Source organism: Callospermophilus lateralis, chromosome 9 (genome assembly GCF_048772815.1).
Source record: "Callospermophilus lateralis isolate mCalLat2 chromosome 9, mCalLat2.hap1, whole genome shotgun sequence".
Taxonomy (NCBI): Eukaryota; Metazoa; Chordata; class Mammalia; order Rodentia; family Sciuridae; genus Callospermophilus; species Callospermophilus lateralis.
The window spans coordinates 23,109,612-23,131,527 of NC_135313.1; the positions used below are offsets into that span (position 1 = coordinate 23,109,612).

The 21,916-nt window shown below is 32.6% G+C and overlaps 1 protein-coding gene across 2 annotated transcripts in view; it reads left to right on the forward strand.

The window, feature by feature from the left end:
* The window catches only part of Ikzf2 (IKAROS family zinc finger 2), a 143,747-nt gene that overhangs the window by 34,786 nt on the left and 87,045 nt on the right, over window positions 1–21,916 (forward strand). The window lies entirely within an intron of this gene.

Below are 21,916 nucleotides of genomic sequence, written 5' to 3' on the forward strand. Positions count from 1 at the left end.
ATGAACCCTTGGGGATAAACCACATTTTTTTTTATTGGTTCAAAAGATTACAAAGCTCTTGACATATCATATTTCATACTTTAGATTCAAGTGGGTTATGAACTCCCATTTTTACCCTGTATACAGATTGCAGAATCACATCGGTTACACATCCACATTTTTACATAATGTCATATTAGTAACTGTTGTATTCTGCTACCTTTCCTAACCACATTTGGATCATAGCAACCATAAGCTCTATGAGGTGTCTAGCATTCTGTCCCTAGTAAGTGCTCAATAATTGGGGACTAGAAGCTGGGGCTTAGGTTCTGAGTATGTTTAAATTCTGGCTCTACTTACCAGCTATGTGATTTTGAATAAGTTGCTTAATCTCTCTTTGCCTCATTTTCCTCAGCTCTCCAGAGTGTGAAAAGCACCTCTCTCATAAGGCTATTGGGAGGATTAAGTATATAAAGCTGTTAGCAGAGTATGGGACCCAGAGTAGTTCCCAGAGTGAAGTGTGGCAGTAAATGTCAGAGGTGATTTATTCAGTATCTGTTGGTTGCATGGCAGCATCTTCTGTGGCTCATTGTGTTAGGAGGCAGTGTTGAGTGGTAGTTGCTTGTTTACACCTTGGCTTATTTATTGAGGTCAGGAGCTTTTGTGAAAATATTTTTTTTTTTTCAAATTACAGCATAGAATACCCAGATGTTTAAAATTTTAGTATTTATTGTTTCTCTTCCCTCTTCAATTCTGAGCCATTTTGTTCTTTTTTCTTTCTTTTTTGAGTAATGGGGATTGAATTTGGGGGCACTCAACCACTGAACCACATCCCCAGCCCTATTTTGTATTTTATTTAGAGACAGGGTCTCACTGAGTTGCTTAGTGCCTTGCTTTTGCTAAGGCTAGCTTTGAACTCATGATCCTCCTGCCTCAGACTCCCAAGCCACTGGATTATAGGCGTGTGCCCCTGCGCCTGGCAATTCTGAGCCATTTTCCTTTGGAATTTTACTTTAAATGCTATTTAACAAAAACTATTAGGCATGTCAATTACATGAGGGATTTAAAATATGAGCTAATTTTCCTAGATTGTGATTAGTAGATATGAGAATTATGCTTTTAAAAAATTATATTTTAATGGTATAGATAATTATTAATATTTTCAAAAGAACAAAGCAGGTTCATTAAGGGGACAAGAAAATATATATACTAAAAAAAGTCAAGGGTAAGCACTCATAATCCCATAGAGTCAATAACCATGCACAATTATAACAGCAGAAACTCACATATAGCATTCACTGTGTATTAGGCACTGTTCTAAATGCTTTATTTATTTTTCACTTAGCTACTAAATCTCTGTTTAGGTTCTTTTCTATTCCCATGTAGACATTGGAATGGATGGGAATATATAATAGAAATTGTTTATCATGTGATTAATTTTGCTTTAACATTAGACATCTTGAATTCTGTTTTATGTCACTAAGCATAAACAAAACATGATTTTAACAGCTGTGGAGTATTTCATTCTGTGGTACATAATTTTTGTGCTTCTGTAACTAAGGAAGAGTTTCACACTGAAGGTGTTGATAATATGGTTTTGTTTTTCTACAAATAGTATCATTAACTAGAAAGTCAGTAAAGTATAATCTGATAGTCCTTCATGTTAAGTAAGGTTTAGGCAGTGCATTGGTGTTTCTAAGATTTTTATCCTGTTTTGTATGCAATGTAAGAGAAGCTCTGATTTGTGGCTTTTTTTTTTTCTGTCATAAACTCATACGATGTGATAATAATAAAACTGTTTCTTTGCAAAAATGTTTTAAAGTAAAATAATATCTATGTACTTATTATGCCATATAAATAATTTGGCTTTCTTGTTTTACTGAAAAGGTTGATCCAATACCAATTGACAATTTCATGACAGTAAAGGGGACAATTTGTCAAGATTCAGATAGTTTGAGTCATGCAGCACCTTTGCCTATTCCTTTAACTTCTTTCTAAGGCAGGAGATCATAGTGATGGATTAGTTTCAGGGTGTGACTCAGTCTCTGATTATAATTTGGGAGATATGTGGATCTGAAGTTGATGGGCAAGTTGCCTGGTTAGCCAGGCAAGCTCCATTATCTCAAGAATGGTACTGATTAGTCTGCTATCTTTTTGAGAGACCTCACTGTGAAAACAGGTCTTTTCCCAGGGTAGCAAAGAAACAAAAGGAAATATTCCATATGAGGTTGAGGTTTAATTCTTCTGTTGTTTCAAGCCTACAGAATTTTGTCTAAGAGCATACTATATTTATTCAGAAGGGGCTACGAGTCATTTTTCTTCTGTAGTCACGTTCACTTTCTACCTACCTCAAGTAAGGACCATTTCATATTCAAGGCATTCAAATGTATAATTTTTTTTAGGCCAATGCCTTATGTTGGCTAAAAGCTCAGTAAACTTATTGACTAGTACATGAATAAAATTAAGTGAAGGCAACATGAAAATGACTTATCACAATGAATATGATTATCCATCTTTTTCATAGCTACCATGCCCTAGCATCACCTATTTTAGCTGTGGGTTTGCCTTTTTTAAGCCAGAAGTAAAACTGCTGTTTTGCAGTTTTACTTATAAGGGTTAACATGCATTTGCCTGAATTCTAGAAAACTTCCCCTGAATAAATATATGCTTTTGTTTCTGAAGAAGTTAATGCATTAATTAAAGTCTTACTGAATCAGATGCTGTGGAGTGTTGTATTTTTAAGGAACTTTTTTTTTTTTTTTTGGCACTTGGGATTTAACCCAGGGGTACTTTACTACTGAGCCCTTTATTTATTTAGTTTTATGAATTTTGAGACAGGGTCTCACCAAATTGCTTAGGTCCTCACCAAATTGCCAAGTGTGACTTTCAACTTGTGATCCTCCTATCTCAACCTCCCTAGTTGCTGGGATTATAGACCTGTGCCACACTGTTCCTGATTTAGGGGACTTTTAGAAGAATCTCTCACCCTCAGTTTCATAATGCCTTTCAAACACTTTATTTTGGGAAGGTACTGGGTTCACAATGTTGTATACCACATAGTTAATTAATATGGCCTCTATTAATTACATTTCCTAAGTCCACCCAACAGTAAATAGATGGGTGAAACTTGATAGGAAGAAACAAAACAAAACAAAACTGGTTCTTCTCAATTTTTTGTTAATTCAAAATACCCTTAGTTTTTTTTGTAACATTTGTTTACATTTAGGGTTTATTGAAATAAAACTATTGGAGTACTTGACAAACTTATAATAAAAAATAAAAAAGAAAGAGTCTTTGCTCCTATAACATATGTGTGTGCACTCACACACAACTCTTTTTTTTTTATTTTAGGGGAAGATTGAATTTAAATTTCTCTGAGGTAGAAAACATATTTACCCTAAGAAGCCCTATTGTTTTTATTAACAAGTATGAACACCAAAAGTATGAAGCTGGCCATTTTTTGAACTTCAAATTTGGGATTGGTTATCAGTGTTAGAGAAATTCAGGGAGATACTTAATGGCAGAGAACATGGCTAAAGAAGATGTATCAGACAGGGCTGATTGTTATAGGTGTATTAGGAGGGTGGAATTCCAGTTGCAGTAGAAGATAGGTGTTCTGCCAGCTTACTGGCACTTGCTGTTCTTGTGATAAGCATAAAAATATCCCTTTACCTTTATTTCTGTCAAACTTGTGTACCCTTGCCTCTCCTTGTTGAATACATGCCAATTTTAAGAATATAATTCCAGTCAAGTTTAGGAACATACTGAATCAAAAAAAAACAAAACAAAACACTACAACCCCTGCCTTCACCCCACCCACACCACAATTGTGGGGGGAAAGTGCCTAATATCAATAAGTACAATTGAAAAAATAGATTTAAAAAAACTTATCACTTCCAAAGTAAATTTATTTTAAAACATGGCTCTTTATTGTTTAGAGAAATAGACATGTGTGTAGTTAAAGGTTTTCTTGAGTTGTTCCTGAAATTCAGGTAGTATGTTTACCAAAGATGACCTAGATATTAATACTATTTTCCATATACAATGTGTGAAACCTAGCAATATTCTCCAATAGCTGTAAAGTTCATGTTAGACTTATAAAGGAAATACAATGACCCTTTCTTTCAGCTGGATTTAAAATGTTTGGATCCCTAGCTGGTTATGGTGATGCACACCTGTAATCCCAGCAACTCAAGAAGCTGAGGCAGGAGGTCTCCATGTTTAAGGCTAGTAGCCTCAGCAATTTAGCAAGACCACGGCAGAAAACAAAACAACCAAACAAAAAGACCCCCAACTACCTAACTAACTAGAAGGAAAGGGGTAGATCTAGTTTTAAAAATGATGAGTCATTTAGATCAACTAATGAACTAAATCAATCAGTCAATGAAAAGGGCTGGGGATGTGACTCAGTCATTAAGCACCACTGGGTTCAATCCCTGGTACCAAAACAAAACAAAAGTTAAAAAAAAAAAAAAGAGTAGGGCACTCCCTGTTACCATTTTCAGACTGAATTTAGGTTGAACCATCACTGATCTGGAGAGCCTCTTGTTATAGGTGGATCAGGAGCATGTGTAGGTGTGCATTGGTATTGGTGGATATAATAGAAAAACTCAATTTTCTATTGTGGAAATGACCATAGGATGTTGGTTCCCTTTTGTACCAACCTTTGTCACATGCTTTTTTCCCCTTCAGTTTGAATCCCCTGAGTACTATATTAGCTCTTAAATATGGAAAAGGAAAGCTTGCTTCTATTCCCTAAGAGAATAATTGTTCATTGGAACACTCTTGGTGTTGCCAGTTTCTCCAGTTGATGTTGTAGACATTGAGCTTATGGATTTCAGGAACTGGATACTGAGTTCCTTATGACATTCCTGTAGTAAGTTGACGGTGCCATAACCTCTTATACTACTCAGTCAGAAGCAGAGTCCATTGAGTTTATAGATTTGAAAATCTGGAGTATATGTCTACATATACCAAAGATATTTATGTTATTGTGAAATTGCTAACAAGTATCTCATTTTGTGTCATTATACATGGTAACATCTTGTTATATGGTAAAATATGCTGGTAACTTATAATTTCTTAGCATGTTTAGTGATTTCATGAAGGCCCTAAAAGGAGTTAAGTGTACCTATGTATAAAAGGGAGAAAAAGGAAGATTTAATGTTTAATCCGGCATGTATTGTATTTATTAGTTATTTGATAATGGCTTAGAAGGAAAGGGGTAGACACAGTTTTAAAAATGATGAGTCATTTAGATCATATTGGCATGCTTATAATAGTTTTTATTACATGATAGGGAATATATATGTCTAATGTGTTTTTTAAAAAATTTTGGAAAGGTTGTTTTTATTTTAGCAACTGTAAAGTCGAGAGAAGTGTTTTGCTAAGCCTATCAAATTTATTTTTTAAACATGTATTTTTAAGTATTAATTTACTTAATTGCCTTCAAAATCTGTGAGATGGATATTAAAATGTTATTCACACAGTACCTAACCAGTAGAACTGTAACAATCAAATATAATCAATCAATTTCTACCCACTCCCAGCCTCAATTCAAGACCTCTTCCCTAAATTTTTCTGGTTGATAATTTTTTATTGCTTTAAAATGTGACTTTTTTTTTTTTAACATCATAGTTACCACATAATCACTGTTTTAAAACCTGGCAATTTCTAAAAACAACAAAAAAGTTGACAGTATAGTTTTCTGCAGGAAATAATATGTTATCAACAGGTGAAGTTACTTCAGCAATGTGAGGATGGTTCCATTATAAGGGAATTTGCTAACATTTATCATACTAAACTAAGGAGATCTGTCATATAATTTTTTCTGTGCATACTGAAAAGACATGACAAAAGTTAACAGCCATCCTTTATGCTGAACAAATAGGATTAAAGGGGGACTTCTTAAATGTGATAAAATATGTTTATGTTGGTTCAAAAACTCTTATGACTTATTAGAAGACTCACATGCTCACTGATATCAAAAACAAGACACTTTTGTTCACTTTCTTCATCATTTTTTAATATTGTGCTAGAAGAAGTTACTAATGTGCTTAGGTAAAAGAATGAAAATAGGAGCATAAAAATTTGAAAGGCAAGGGTAAAAAAGAATCACTTTTTACCCATGATAGTTTTTTATACCCATAAACTTCAGAGAATCAGTTGAAAAGTAATTTATAAACCATAAAATAATTAAATAATAGGAAATTCAAAATTAATGTACAAATATAATGTTATTGTGTAATACGTACATTAAAGAATATGCTAAAGAATTTTTAAGAATGAGAAGGCATGCTGTATTATTTGACAGGTACTGAACCTTAGCATAAGCATGAATTGGAACAAAGATATATGTTTAAAAAAAAACCCTGCAACTCTTTTAATGAACACAAATGAATTTTCCTAATACATAACAACTCCTAATAATTGACAATAAGAGTAACCCTGTAATAGGAGTTTGGTCAGATTATCCTAGTAGTTCAAAGAAAAATGCAATTGTCTTACATATGTAAAACTACTCAACTTCTCTTAAAATAGGAGAAATATAAAAGTATAGTAACATTTTAATCCATTTTATTCGTAAAACCCATAAGTTTTATGGCAGACTCTTTTGGCAAGGTTGCAAGGAAACAGGGAATTTCATACATTGTTAATGGGAATATAAATTGATATAAATATAAATTGGAGCAAATGCATGCAAGTTTTGACTACTCCTGTTTGTCTTAAAATGTAAAATGTTGACTGTACAATTTATTCATCTTTATTGTAGCTTTGTCTTTATGTGAAAAGATGGCAAAGATTTTGCAGATAATATTCATCAATAAGGGACTGATTAAATAAATTAGGTAATTCCATAATAGAATATTACTGTATTTTACTGCATAATTGTTGCCCATTTTATGCCTTTTTTTTTTTTTTTTTTTGCAAAAAAAGTGGGGTGAAACCATTAAAAGAAGCTTTTAAAAACTTGTGCTGTTAATACTTAGTTTTTACTAAACTATCTTTGGCACAAGATTAGGATGCTTGGAATACTTGTGAATGTATTTAATATGGTGACAGTGATTATGATGGTGCAACATGCTGTTTTAATATACATAAAATGAGGAAACTTAGGAATATGGAAAGATTTCCAAAATATATTTCTAAGTAAACAAAACAAAAAACAAATCCCCAAAACAAAAAGGAAGGGACAGAATAAAATAAGTTACATTTGTTAAAAAAAGGAAACATTTGCTGGTAATTATGTAAAATAAGTGGAAGGTTATATAAGAAATTAATAAAATGATTACTTGGTTGGGGATGTGTTTGTTTGTAGAGGTATGAGAGCTGAGCAAACAGGGGACTGGTATGGAAGCAAAACTCATTAGATGTCTTTTTAAGCTTTTTTATTTTTCAGCCATGCAAACATGTATCTATTTGATAAAAATGTCAATAAAGAAAAGAAAAATAAAAAACCACACTAAATGTTAGTTTTTTTGAGAACATAATACTTCTATGAAGTGAGACTAAATGTGCCTATCCCTAAATTCCTTGCCAATGGAACTTCAAGAAACTAGTGTAGTCCATTAATTTGCTTCCCCGGTGCCCAACTTAGATGTTGGTTTCTCTCACTGACATCATTTATTGGTACTTTTATTTATGTGTACATTTAATAATTGTAATTGCATTTTATTTTTGGTTTGTTATACTTTAATAGCATCAAATAGTTTTATTTGTATATAAGTGGCCGTTTTAAGATTTTTACCAGTTAGACAAAAATCAAGACTGGTATTCATTTTAGAAATTAGTTGATAGTTTTTATATAACATGCAACTTTGGAAATTATGTAAACTTCTCTGTATATATTTTGAAATATAACATTGTCCAATTGCTGTGCTGTAAAGTGATAGTAATAGCAATGGTTTTAGGAGTTGATCTTCATTAGAGTTATGGTACAGTTACTAATTATAAATGAGAACACCGAATATCTGTTAAGATACAGCATTCAAGAGCTATATATTATTTTGGTAGGATTCATTTAGCAGTTCTGTAAATTTTTCAACTTTTCACAAAATGGGTTTCTTAATCTGTAAAAAGTGTATATTAATACTTACCTTTTGTTAGGGTCAGAGCAAATGAGTTCAAAATACCTCACGTAGTATCTTGGACATTTTAGAAACAATACAAGCATTTATTAATTTGATGGTTATGTTAATCAGAATGTGCAGCTCTAAAATTCCAAGATGGATATTAATAGGAAAATATACAATGTTTTCCACTAGCTACATTTTGTTTATTTGAATAAAATAAATTGATTATAAAAAATTCACTGCTATAATTTTTTCACTCACTGAAAGCCTGATAAGTTCATCTATTAAAAATTCTTTAAAATAATCTCCCCAGGGCATTTCATAAAGGGAATTAACTGTTACTTTGAAATATTTTAAATAATATTTGATTGTTTAAAAATGGCATACAAGTTGAATAGAATAAGATGCAGCTATTAACTATATTATAAAATGTAATTATGACTTAGGAATTTTTCAAAATACATAAATTACAATAGTTTGTGCAAATTTAAATTGTAGGATACCAAATTTGTAGAGAAAAGCCTGTCATATATGCATATATATATATATATATATATATTGTGTGTGTGTGTGTGTGTGTATTTCACAGAAAAAAGATGGGAAGAATATATGCCAATGTATGTTAATAGTGGTCACTTTTTAGTATTGTGGAACTTTATGATTTTTTTATGTATAGTTTCTTTAGCTCTTAATTTTTTTCCCCTCTTTATTTTTGCAATGAACACACATTACTTTTTATATCAAGAATAGAAAGGCATTGTGTTTGTGTATTCGTCAAGATTGTATTTCAGGATGAGTAAAATCTGAATATATGTACTTCCTTCTTAAAAAAAAAAAAAAAAGTTAAAGCCATATTAACTTAGTGAAATCTTATTCCAGAAGAATAGAAGTTGGCACGTGGAAGCACTCTTGGAACGTTTTCCTATTGAGGAGGGGTTTATTTTGGTAAAGTAACACTACCACTATAGCCCGATGGCGATTGCAGTGGAATCAGATCTCAGGTCACATCAGTTCAGTAGCTCAGCATGTAGCTCAGTTCTCTGAAATTGTGGGCCTCATGAAGAAGATTTTTTAGAAGCTAATCCTTGTGTCTTTTCATGCATGTAAATCTGTTTATCAGGACTAAGGGGCATTGGAGATTGTACAAGTAACAAACACATTAAGAAAAGTTATTTTATTCTATATAAGTGCAAAAGAAATATTCAGAAATTTAGAAAGTTCTTCCATAGTTCTGATCAATAAAAATCACCTACTTCTCAATGAATAATTCTGCATTTTCTGTAGTTCTCATTATTCCATTTCTTAGCTCTTAGTGTTATACTAGTTGACATTAGACAAAGCACCCATTTTGAATACTTTGGAGAATCTCACTAAGTTCTGAAAAGAATAATGCCAATAATGCCTAGTTGGTTGCTATGAAGTAATTTCAGTAAATTTTCCACAGTTCACCCTGTCCTCCTGATAATTCAGTATGGTGTCACTGTTATTTTAATGTTACCTTTGGCTTGATTTAGCATCTTACTCCTGATTGTTTATATTTCATTTAACCATAACTTTTGAGATGTAACAAGGTCCTCTTTGTTTTAGAAATATGAAAACTAAGACCTAGGAAAGTTAATGAACTGCTCAAGATCATGTAGTTAGTACATAGATGCAGTTCAGGTCTTTTGACTTCAGTTTATCATGTATTTTTGCTCTGCCACATTCCACTATATTATTTTTGAGGGGAGAGGGGATTACTGGGGATTGAATTTGAGGGTACTCGACCACTGAGCTACATCCCCAGTCCTATTTTGTATTTTATTAAGAGACAGAGTCTCACTGAGTTGCTTAGTGCCTGGCTTTTGCTGAGGCTAGCTTTGAACTCTCAATCCTCCTACCTCACCCTCCTGAACTGCTGAGAGCCATTAGCCAAGAAGGTATGACAATTTCCTTGCCAGCGTACCCCATGTTGCTTAAATGGGGTAAAATGAACTTGCCTTAGACATTTTGCAGTGACATTGCATGTAAGGTGACCTTGCTCAAGGACCAGGGCGGATCCGGGTTTAGGGCGGATCAGGGTTTAAGGCTCTCCTTGGATTTAGGGCGTTCCCAGTTTAGGACAATCCGGGTTTAGGGCGGTTCTAGATTTAAGATTATTCCTGCTGGGAATAGGGCGTATCCTGCTGCCTGAGTTCCCCTTGAGTTCTCCCGGGATTCAGAGAGTATTTGGGAGGCAGAGGAGGTGGATTTGGGCAGAGAACGTGGATTTCCCCAGAACGTGTTGGTAGAGGGCCGGTGTGAGATCGGGAATAAAGAATTGCTGTTTGAATCTACAAAGCTGTGAGTGGCTCGTGATTTTGTGCCCAGCCAGACTGCGGCACTGAACCACTGAGATTACAGGTGTATGCCACCTGATAATTCTCTAAAATGTTAAAAAGAAGGCTCTAGCATTTTTGCAGTATCTCTGAGGAGTTCAGAAGTATGTGTATATGTTGTGTGTTAGTTTGTTTGGGGGGCACATTGTCTAGAATATTACACAAAACTCTGATACATGAAGGTAAGTATGTAGTTCTAGCAATGACTAAACTTGAGCCCTGATTTACATAACTTGCCTGTTAAGTTCCATTTGGGTTCTCACTATAGATGAGCAAATCTGTTCTTTCCATGGTAAAAGAAGTGTGTAGGGAGAATTCTACAATTAGAATTTTGAGATTCTAATGGAAAATGGAAAAATGTACGTATATATACATACTTAAAATGAGCCACATAGTTAGTCAAGATTTCAAAGATGCCACCTTTCAAAACTACATTGCCAAATCATAAGACCTTAGGATTATTATCTTTCTTGCCACAAATGTAATAAATCTTGCCCAAGTAAGAAATTACTCATTTTTATCACTAAGCCTTAATGTTGTCCTAAGCAAATGATGAGAAACTGTAGTACTTTCTAAGGACCACTGTTGGATTGTGTTTTATTAACCATCCAAGTGCTTTGTGATGGTCCTTTTTCAGCATATGTCTGAGGGAATCCAAAGTGGTGTTTCTGATTCAGAAGAGGCTAATTTGGCCACAGTAGACAAATGGACCTGTTGATGAATGGCACATTCTCTTCACCTCAGCCTGTTATGTGTTATGTAGTTAATTTCCAAATTAATAATTTTCTTCATTATAATTAATCAACATCACATTATATCTGTTCTTTATCATATGATGTGTTGCTTGGTGGGTTATAAATAATTTAAATAAAATTATATTAGTGTTTTTTGTCTTTTAGCTCTAGAGAGATGCTTTTCAGTTCCTATATTTAAGTATTATGTTTAACTACATAGAATTCATTTTTTATTTAATATTTCAATACTAATTTTTTGGCTGATTATTTTTAGTCATATGGTAGAGCCTTCTTGTTCTTTGAGCAGCTAATTTTGAAGTTTTCAGCTTAAATAAAGACAGGTTAGGTAAATTTATTCTTAAAGGGGAGTCAAATCTTGTCCCTGTGTTTCTGACTATAAAATTTATTGATAAAAAAGTTTTGCAATATTTTATACATTCACCTTTTGCCCCAGAGATCTTGCTGTCCTGAAAGTATGCAAAACATTAAAATAGTGTAGGAGCAGTTATTTGAAAACTCTTAAAATTTGGTACAAACATTACATGAAATAGTTTTCTGAAAGAGCTTGGTTAAGCAATGAGCTCAGGAGCATAGCATTCTCACAAGAGAAGTTTTCAACAAGATGCCAACCTACCAATAGTTTTAGTTGAAGAAGTTCTGTTTTGTTTTTGTTTCTTTCTGGGTTATGATTTCCAATGTTTGATAGTCAAGAAGTGTAATAAAATCTTTGTACTTATCTTTTGATTTTGGTGACAATTTTATAAGTTAATAAATTTGTAGTTTTTTGTTAGAAAATATATATATATACACATTTACATATATATGCATGCATGTTCTTTCACACCCATAGATGTTCTATACTTCTTTTCATTTTTCAGAGAAACTTATTTAATCAAGTTATTTGGGAATGTTTGAATGTAACAGAGGTGATACAATGTATTATATTATATTGATACAATCTATTATATTACCTACAGAAAGGGTAAGAGAAAACCAGTTGAGGAATCACAATATCATTCCTTCATTGTGTATTTATGGGGGTTTCCTTTTCTCTAGTGGTATTCTTCTGTCCCTCTCAAACTTCTCACATATTTTTACTCATGCTGATATCAGATTAAGTTCCTTTGGGAGCAGTTGGAAAGGAAAACAGCCAGGGAGAAGATTGGATCTTGGGGGAATGTTTGGGAGGGAAGGCAGTCTAGGGAATTGGTTTCTATGGGGAGCTCAAGGGAGAGAGCTTTGCAGTAGAAGTCAAATCTTTTGGGAGGTTCAGAGGAATAAAGGCTCAGGAATTGGACATTTCAGGTAGTCACTAGAATTGAAACAAGCAGTCAGAGCAATGAAAGAAGTCTTTTGGATGCTCCTCAAAGGAACCCAGTGAAGGAAAGCAATGAGCTTCTTGAGAAAATTTTGAGATAGAAACGGAGGGGGCTGTGTGAGTTACCTTTGTCATTGACTCCCTTTAGGTCCCAGTGCATGGAAAGATCTAGATAGGTGTAGTTATAAATGGGCTGGCCATGTAAATCTATTTGTGTATGTGAATGTGGTTCTGATTTCCTCTTCTTTTTACAGTCTTATCTGAGTATGGGAATGGCTGAAGGCTTTTGCTATCTGTGTGTTGCACGCTATGTGGATCTTTTAAGGCGTGACCTTATCAAAGTTGACATCTCAATGCAAAGGAAAATGCAGGGCAAGCTTGTTCTAGTTGGGGTTCCTGTCACCAGACCATACCAGTGTGGAACAATGGATACATTACCTGAATACACTGGGTACAAGCACAGCCCCTCTTGTATGCATGTCTTATCCATGTTTAACAGTTCCCAGAGCAGGGTGCTGTGGTATATGCCTGTGATTCCAGCTACTCTGGAGGCTGAGGCAGGAGAATAGATGGTTTGAGATTAGCCCTGGCAACATAAGTGAAACCCATCTCAAAAAAATCAGTCAATCAATAAAAATAAAATATGACTAGTATTTTGAGTATTATCTGGAAGAGAACATCTCTTTATTCTCTTCTGTTCTTTTTTGTCCGCTGTGAATATATTTTAGGGGAAGGCCTTTTGCTCCCATAGTTAGAAAATGTGGAAAAACAAGAATACAAGGTCATAGTGAAAGTAGTACAAGATTGGAAGAATGAAAGTCTTTTTCTTCACTTAGTAAAATGATACTCTTGGCTCAAGGCCAGAGAAACAGGAGAGTTGGGATGGTGCAGACAGGACTAGCAACAAGTTTGTTAAGGAATGGGCTGAGAACACCTTGTCTCTACCCTGTGGTTTACTGTTTGTATTTGAGTTTAACTCTTTGTTTTTTGTCCCTTGGAAGCAGTGGTAGAGAGATTACACTAAGTTTTAAAACCAAGACAGTACAAAACTCTTAAAACACTTATTGGGTAGCCTAAGAAGAAAGGTTAACAGGTTCTGTTTCAGCTGTACTATTAAATGCATTTCTGAGGGTTTGCAGTACCTCTAAGCATGCAACAGTTAACTCTTTAGCCCTTTCTACTTTGTTGTAAATAGGATCTGAGGTGTATGAGCTCTGAAATAAAGGAAATGAAGCACTATTTTATCCAGAAAAATAGATCTTTGAATACTAAAATTATCTGGAATATACAGTGTACATACTTTACATCACTCTTAGTACATTTGAAAATATACTATTATTAACAAAGTCAAAGTAATTTTAACACTTCCTTATGAATCTTATCATAGCATTTGTAACTAAGGAGGAATTTTACAGTGAGATTATTTGAACGTTATATATTTCTTTAATAACAGTTTTTCCAATTAATATCTTTAGTGTATCTATATGCACCTTACAATAACCTTCAGATGTTGTATTACATTAATATTTCTCCTAATTACCCAAAGTTTACAAAACAAAAATTTATTGAAGATTGTGTAAAGTTTTATTATAAAGAAGGCATTTTGTTTTAGGAAATGGAAGTAGAAGTCAGAAACATTAAAAAAAATTCTCATCCTTTCCTTTAAAAATAAGCCTGTTACTTTATCACTTACTATCTTTACTCATTCACTCATCATTTCATTCAGCATACATTCATTAAGTGCTCACTAAATTTCTTTTCTCTGCCTGTTGACTTGATAAATCAAAAGGTTATTTCTGTAAGCATTAATAAAATATTTTTGATTAGCCTTTTATGAATAGTAAACTATCAGGCCAGGCTTTGGAGACAATGTGCTTAAAGTGTTGACATTAGCTGTGGCATACAGATGTGTGTGTGTGTGTGTGTGTATGTGTGTGTGTGGAGGTGTGTGTCTGTTGTCATTTTTCAGTCCCTCATTGCTTACCCAGAGTAATAATTAGCTACTGAGTGACCTTGTGTGAATAAATTAATATTTAAGCCTTAGTTGGCTTACCTATAAAAAGGGAGAATACTCACATTTGCTAAGATTTTTATTAGATTTTTTATTATTTAAACTCCTATGTAGTATTTAGGACATCAAAGAAACTTTGTTTCTTATTACTATTTATGTTTTCATTATCCTGACCACTGTATGGACTTGAGTCTCCAGTACTTGAATCCATGTGATCTTGATTCTTATTTTTCCCTTACTACTTGCCTCTTATATTCTAGAGTTTAAAAGAACGTTTTGGCTGCCCTGTTCCTCACATGTGCTTCCTTCTTGATGTCTTTGTGTATGCTGACTTGCTTGCTGTTGTAGAGCAGCAGAGTATTGCTAAGGAAACATACCTTTATTTTTTCTCATTTTCTGGTATAGCTGGGAATGTGACAGGAAGATTGGAATATTTGATTTTTAGCTGAATCAACACTGTATTTTTCTATAGATTCAATGTAATTGATACCTCTTTTCACTTAAGGATTACACTTAGTCTTATTATAACTCAGTTTGTTCTGTGCTGTGGATTTCAGTGCATGTTTTAAGTTTCTGATATGAGTTATTAAAATCATATGAGATGGATATCTTATTTCTGCTAAAGTTTTCATATTACTTTTACCTTATGAGCAAACAAAGGGGAGTATGAAAGAAACCCCTCTAAACTTGTCTGGGTGAAATTGTGAACTATTCTGATCTATTTTTGTTTGTATTGAATTTAATAATCATGTACTATACTGTACTATGCATTTTAATTCAGCATTGAAAATTTAACCTGCAAGTTTTTACTTTTTCTACTTTCTCTTTGTGCTTTAAGAGCTTATTACCTTTGCTCTAGCTGGGTAAAAGTTGGGCAAACAGATACCTTGACAACTGCCAACAGTACCACACCTTGACTTTCCTAGGTACAGAAAGTAGTCAGTGTTTCTGGGAATATTATATGTGTCCTATATGAAAGATGCTATTCACAAATTCTAGTTAAAATGACTGTGATTGTAAAGAATGAAAATCACTACAACTTTAAAATATATATTAAAATATGTATCATATGTGCTTCTTCCTGGTTTTACCAAAAGAAGTGGAAAACAAATCTATTGTAGCAAATTGAGGTTTATAGCCTGCAGATCACTTCCTGTTGGCTTCATAGTGACACTGTTTTAAGTGTCAATTTTGAATACTAGTAACTCGTCATGGATCAGTTGCCTGAAATGGCAGGCTTATTTGTTAAGGGAGGAATGACATTATTTCCTGTCCTTTTGACAGCACTAAAGTAAGAGTAAAGTGCTGTGAAAGAATGTTCCTTTGCACTTTAGGTGTGAATGTACTATCATTTGTGCTACTGATTTGATTGCCACAGCTACTATCATTAGCATCTTGGACCAAACATGGAACAAGCTGTACTGTATTTCATGTATGATGGAGTACAGAGACTGATTAAAAATACCCTGAAAGTTGCTTGATTATTTCTTTGATAGCTGATTATGGCCTTACACCTTTAGGGATATAAAGTTATTTCCATTTGTGGATGTTAAACATTTTAAATCATTGCTTTCTAAATTAAATATAAATTTAATTTGGAGCCTAAGGAAGTATTTTCTGTATTTGAACTACTTTTTCTTGGTAATCTCAGAATCATTTAATACTAGATAGTGTCAATTGCCAGAAAACCTCCAAAAGAAAGAAAGAGGCTTCCAACTTGGAGAAATAATGAGTAATGTTGGTTTAGAGACTGTCTCTTACCTTCCTTTCCAATTCCAGTTCACTTCATAGTGTTTTAAATAACCAACAAAAACATTTTTATGATTTCTGAGTTTCTTTTAAGGCAGGTTTGAAGATGTGAAATGACGTTGACAAGCTAAACTATCATTATAGAAGGAAGAATGTTTTGTTTATCTTTATTTCATTGTATTATTTTCTCATACTGATAAGAAATAGACAAAACAGTTTCATCACTAAAGGGATGTGTGCTACACATATGTATGTATTATATATCATATTTAACTTATTGTATATTATATATAATCTATATTATATAATATATTTAATATATTATTACAATATATTATATACAACATATAAAATATATTATTATAGTATGTAATATATTACATATGATACAATGTATGTAAGTTTGGAAAGATTAGCCCTAAGGGAGTTCAATTCAGTAGATAGAGTATTATTACTTTGCATTAATGCAGGAGATTGTGTTGAAACCATTACACAGAAGAAAATACGTAATGAGTATTTTGTTTTTCTTAAGAAACACTTTAAACGAAACATTTAAATATGTTTTAAATATATTACTAACTATTTTGGCTTTATACTACTGGGACTTTAGTACTCCCTCTACCCAACACTTACTTTTAGTACTACATTGACTAGCAACAGGTTCTGTTAAAGTTACCATCTGTTTCTAAGTTTATTGTAATTAGATTAGTGTAAGGAACTTCATCTAATAATTTAAATGTGAACCTGTGTGGTTACTTTTATTCGTTGTATTTTACACCTTATTTTGTGAGTACAGTATGGAAGCCATTTGGTACTATTCTGTATTAATTCAGTATTAAATCGTTACTTAGTTGGGTTTTAAAATAACTTTTTAAGATGGCTATTTTAATAATTCTTTGTTGTTTATTGCTATCTAGTTTGCCTGGAGATCTGTGAAAGTGAAACATCATAAGTACATTTTTATAGTTCATCATGAAATAGTTGGTATCCATCATTCCTAAAATCAGATATTCTTTAGAGCAGTCCTACTTAATGTACAATCTATAGACTAGAAAGTGTTTGTTTCCAGTTTGCCTGGAGTTAATATAGAGATTGAGTACATATAAAACTTTTATAGAAAATTGCTGGAGTAATAAAAATTGGAGATCTATAGTTGGTATTTGTCAAATTTTACTTTTATTATATTATACAAAGGTATTTTTCCTGTGATGAATTGGAAATTAAAAAAAAAAACAAAAAACAAAACCTGGTCCTTCCTTCATAGATCACTTGAGATACACTGCTTTAGAAGATATAAGAGTAATTACATGCTCAGTACCAATTAGCTTAAATGCTACATAATAAAATATAAATATATCCAAGCCAATTTATGTAACTAACTTACTTGTGTACATAACAATATGTTTTATAAAGAAAACTGAAGTGTAAATAAAAGCTTTAGAATCTAAAGCAGCAGAGCTTTTACTTATACTCCTTAAATTTTTTCGTGCCAGTTAATCCTATTTAAAGCACAATGCGGGTAGGCTCAATATTTCCTTCATATTAAAAATAGGGAACTAAGGGTCAGAGAAGTTAAAAAAATATGTTGATGATCACTTAGCTTACTAACAAAGCTGATATTAACGTATACTTTTGTTCATAGTATGATTAGGCCTCTTAACATTTTTTCTTTTCAAAGAGGAAATAGTAACATATACTGGGTAAAGAATGTTGTTTTGTGTTTGTAGGTAAAGCTTTTCTTGTTTAAATAAAATAATAATATTTATTTTGCTTTTAAATTGTTATTTAACTGCCCTGTATAAATTCTGATATATATTCTTAGTTATTTTAGATATCAATTTTGCATGGCTAGGTTGAGTTACACTAGTATTAGATTAAATTTGCAAATTATTCATGGAGTTAGTAGTAACATAGATTTGTGGATATTTTACAAATTACCCCCAAAGTTCTAAATTTGTCATTTAAATTTTTTTAGAAGATAAAATAAAGTTTCAAGATAGAGTATTTTAAATTTTTGCTGATTATAAATACCTCCCCATTAAAAATAGTTAATTTGGGAAAGATATAGAAAAGAGAGTACAAAGCATCCATATTCCCTACCCCTCAGAAGTAATAGCCACTAGCCAAACTTAGTAACATACATATGCAGATTTTTACCAAAATGGGATGAAATATACCTTTTATAATGTTTTATGTTTCTCACTTATAACTTCCTGGTACATATAGATCTATAGCCTCAATATTAATGGCTATACAGCAATAATGCTAACTAATACCAGGGGCTTACTGTGCATCAGGCTCTTAGTAAGTTCTCTGCATTATCTATGTTTTATGATTATAGTCTGGAAGATAATTTATGTTATCATCACCATGGTTTTGGGTGAGACATAAGTTCAAACAGATTAATGGCCACAATTATTTAATTAGTAAATGATGGAGCCAAAATATAAACTGGTGCAGTTTGATTTTAGAGTCTGTGTTCTTAACTACTATGTGTAACATTCTGTTCAATGTTTATACTGTATTTTATTTATTTATAGCTCCTTTTGATATGCATTTAGTTTATTTCCATCTACTTATCATTATAAATATTTTTGCTTCTACCTTTAATCAGATTACTTCATCATGATAAGTTCAGCATAGGAGAAATTCTTCATTAAATAATTTTAAAGATATTGCTATTTCCAAATTGCCTTTCAAAGTATTCATACCAATTTATAGTCTTACTGAGAATATGTAAGTGAATGCCTGTTTTTTCACACTCATATAAATTGTTTTTTTTTATTCTGTTTAATCATAATATGGGATCTTAGAAATTTCATGATTTTTAAAATGTAAAATATTCCATGGTGGGTTTGTAGTTTATAAGAACATATTTTTGAAAGGGAGAATGACAAGGTAGTTTGTTTCCATTTCAGGTTATAGAAAGAAGCCAGTTGAGTGTCTTGTATATTTCAACCCTGTGTGAACATTTGTGATTACTTTTAATACTATTAACAGCCATTCTACTAGGTAGCCTCTCCATTTTCCAAATAGGAAAACTGGAAAGTTCAGAGATAAAGTAACTTTTTCTAGTTAGATGGACAAGTCAGGAATTAGTCGTCTCAACAGAATTCTGCATATCACTCAAGCTTATGTACTTCTGTGGGCTTTTTAGTGAGAGATGATGGTAGTTGTTACTTCTGTATATTAGAATATGAAATGGTATTTTTAAATCTATATACTTTTTTCAGATAAGAGGAAAGGAATCATGCAGTGTTTTATTGTCTATGTATCTTTTAATGTTTTCATGTGCATGATGCTGTAAATCACTAACTAATTACAAGTCAAAGAGGAAAGCTTAGGTATTTGCAAATCCACAGTGTTAGGTTTGTACAAGAGACTAAAATGAGGCTTCTTTCATCACACATGTTGATCTTGACTCCATGCCTGTTACTACAAATGATTGATAAATACAACATTTTAAGGATAATATGTTCAAGTTATAGTTGATACAGTTTGTAAGATGGAATCCATTTTCTCAAAAAGCAGAAGAGATGTAATTTTTGAGTAGTGTTCTCATTCTTTCTGTGGATGTAGATATTAGATTTTCAGGAAATATGCATATAATATTTGCTTTAGTAGTAGTATTTAAGATATATATTCCTCGAACCTCTTGAGATTATCTTTGCAAATGGAAGGGAGGAAAGAAGAAAAGCTAAGAAAGAAAGGAGGGTAGGAGTGAGGAAAAGAGGAGGGACAGACAGATTGCAGGCAGGTAGACTACCTGACCTTTTTTCACGGAGAATCTCCAACTCAGTTGGTTTGCTAGATACTTTTCTTTTGTAAAATTCTGTCATTTAACTAGTTAATATTTCATTGAATATACGTTTTGTTTACTTTCATTTGGTCAGTTCATCTGCTGATCTTTGTGTCCATGTGTCTGGATAACTCTGGACACTATTTAGGGATTGAGGATAAAAATTATCAAGGGCAGAAGTAGAAGAGGTAACTGACTCCCTGATTCTCTGCTGCCCTTGAAGGCACTGGATGATGGAGAAACAAGTGCCTGCATGTGTTGGATTTTGTTAGTTGGATCCAGCTCCAGCAAAGAGACAACCAAGGTCACGTCAGCACCTTGGAAGGCTGGGAAGCTGGAACTAGAACAGCTGAGCCAATCCCCAGACAAACAGGTTTTAACCAGGACAAGAGTGAGAGAGTACTTTGCTTTGGAAACTCTTTGCCCATCACCTAAGGCAGTGATTCTGTTCATATTTGTTTTCCTGCTGTCTGTTCATTTTTTTGTAGATTATTTATGAAGACATTTATCTGTATGTATGGCAAAATATAACTGCTAATTTTTATGTTATACTTTAAGGGTTTTTGTTGTTGTTTGTTTGTTTTGGTTTGTTTTCTTCAGAATAAGGAGCAAAGGAAATAGTAGTTTTGAAATTAAGGCAGTGTGACAGAAGGACCAATCATGACAGTAGTTAAGGGGCAGTAGTTTTTTGACTGTCAGCATTTTATGTAAGGTTAAATACAAATGAAATGAAGTAGCTGCCTCAAAGACGTGCTTAATTATTTCCAGGTTATATAATATCAGATACTCTAACTTTTTTATGCTAGAGTGAGATTTTCATAAAATTTATAAAAATGGGAACTTGGATTCTAAAAGCAGCTTCTTTTGTAAATTGTTACAAATCACAATATTTCTCTTTAACTTGTTTCTCCTTAATATATAGATCAGTGATTCTCTAATATATAGATGCATATTAGAATCACCTAGGGAAGTTTAAAAATACAGATGCTTTTGATTTATAAAATCATTATGGACGTTCAAATCCCACTCTATACTGATTTAATCAACGTCTTTGGGGGTGGGATTTGGACGTCTATAATGATTTTATAATTTATTCAAATAATTTTGATGCACAACGAAAGTCCAGATCCACAGATATATAAGTGACCTAACTTCTGTGCTTTTCTGAGGTTTATTAATACATACTATTTTAATCATGCTTGAAAAAATACTCTGTAAGGTCTTTTTCTTTTTCAGTATTGAGATGGAAAATGGTCTTTTGGTATGATCCTGTACTTATATTCAACCATTAATATAGTATAAAAATGTTTGAAAATAGATATTATAAGTACATGATTATATCATATTGTATCAACATTTGATTACAAATAAATATTTGATTTGTCAACGAGTACATATCAATGAAAGGACTGAAAGTAAAGGGATAGGGAATGCTACTTATTGAACAGCATGGTGTGCTGTGTGCTACCCAGAAATGTTCTGTGAATTCACAGAAACCCTTGGTAGTGGAATCATGGTCTCCCTATACGTTGAATAAATCAGGACCTCGAGTTAAGTAATTAATTTTAGTTGCATTTTACTAAATTGCAGAATTACAAGGGTATACTCTTCAGAGTCATGTGAATGACATAAAGGCTAAGTGTAGAGGTTTCTGAATACTTTAAAAGTGTCAAGTTAGAATGGACCATTATATTTAAAATGTCTGTTGGCAAAAAGTGAACATAAGAAAAAATAGTTCAGAGGAAGAAATTTGTTAATTTATTTTACAGATTATGCAGGAATAACACTTGGCATAACATCAACAGTTTCATTGTTATTTTATTTATTTGTTAGCTATGACAGAGAATTTTACTTTAATTTTTGGATATGACTATTCACTAATAAAATGCTTTAAAAT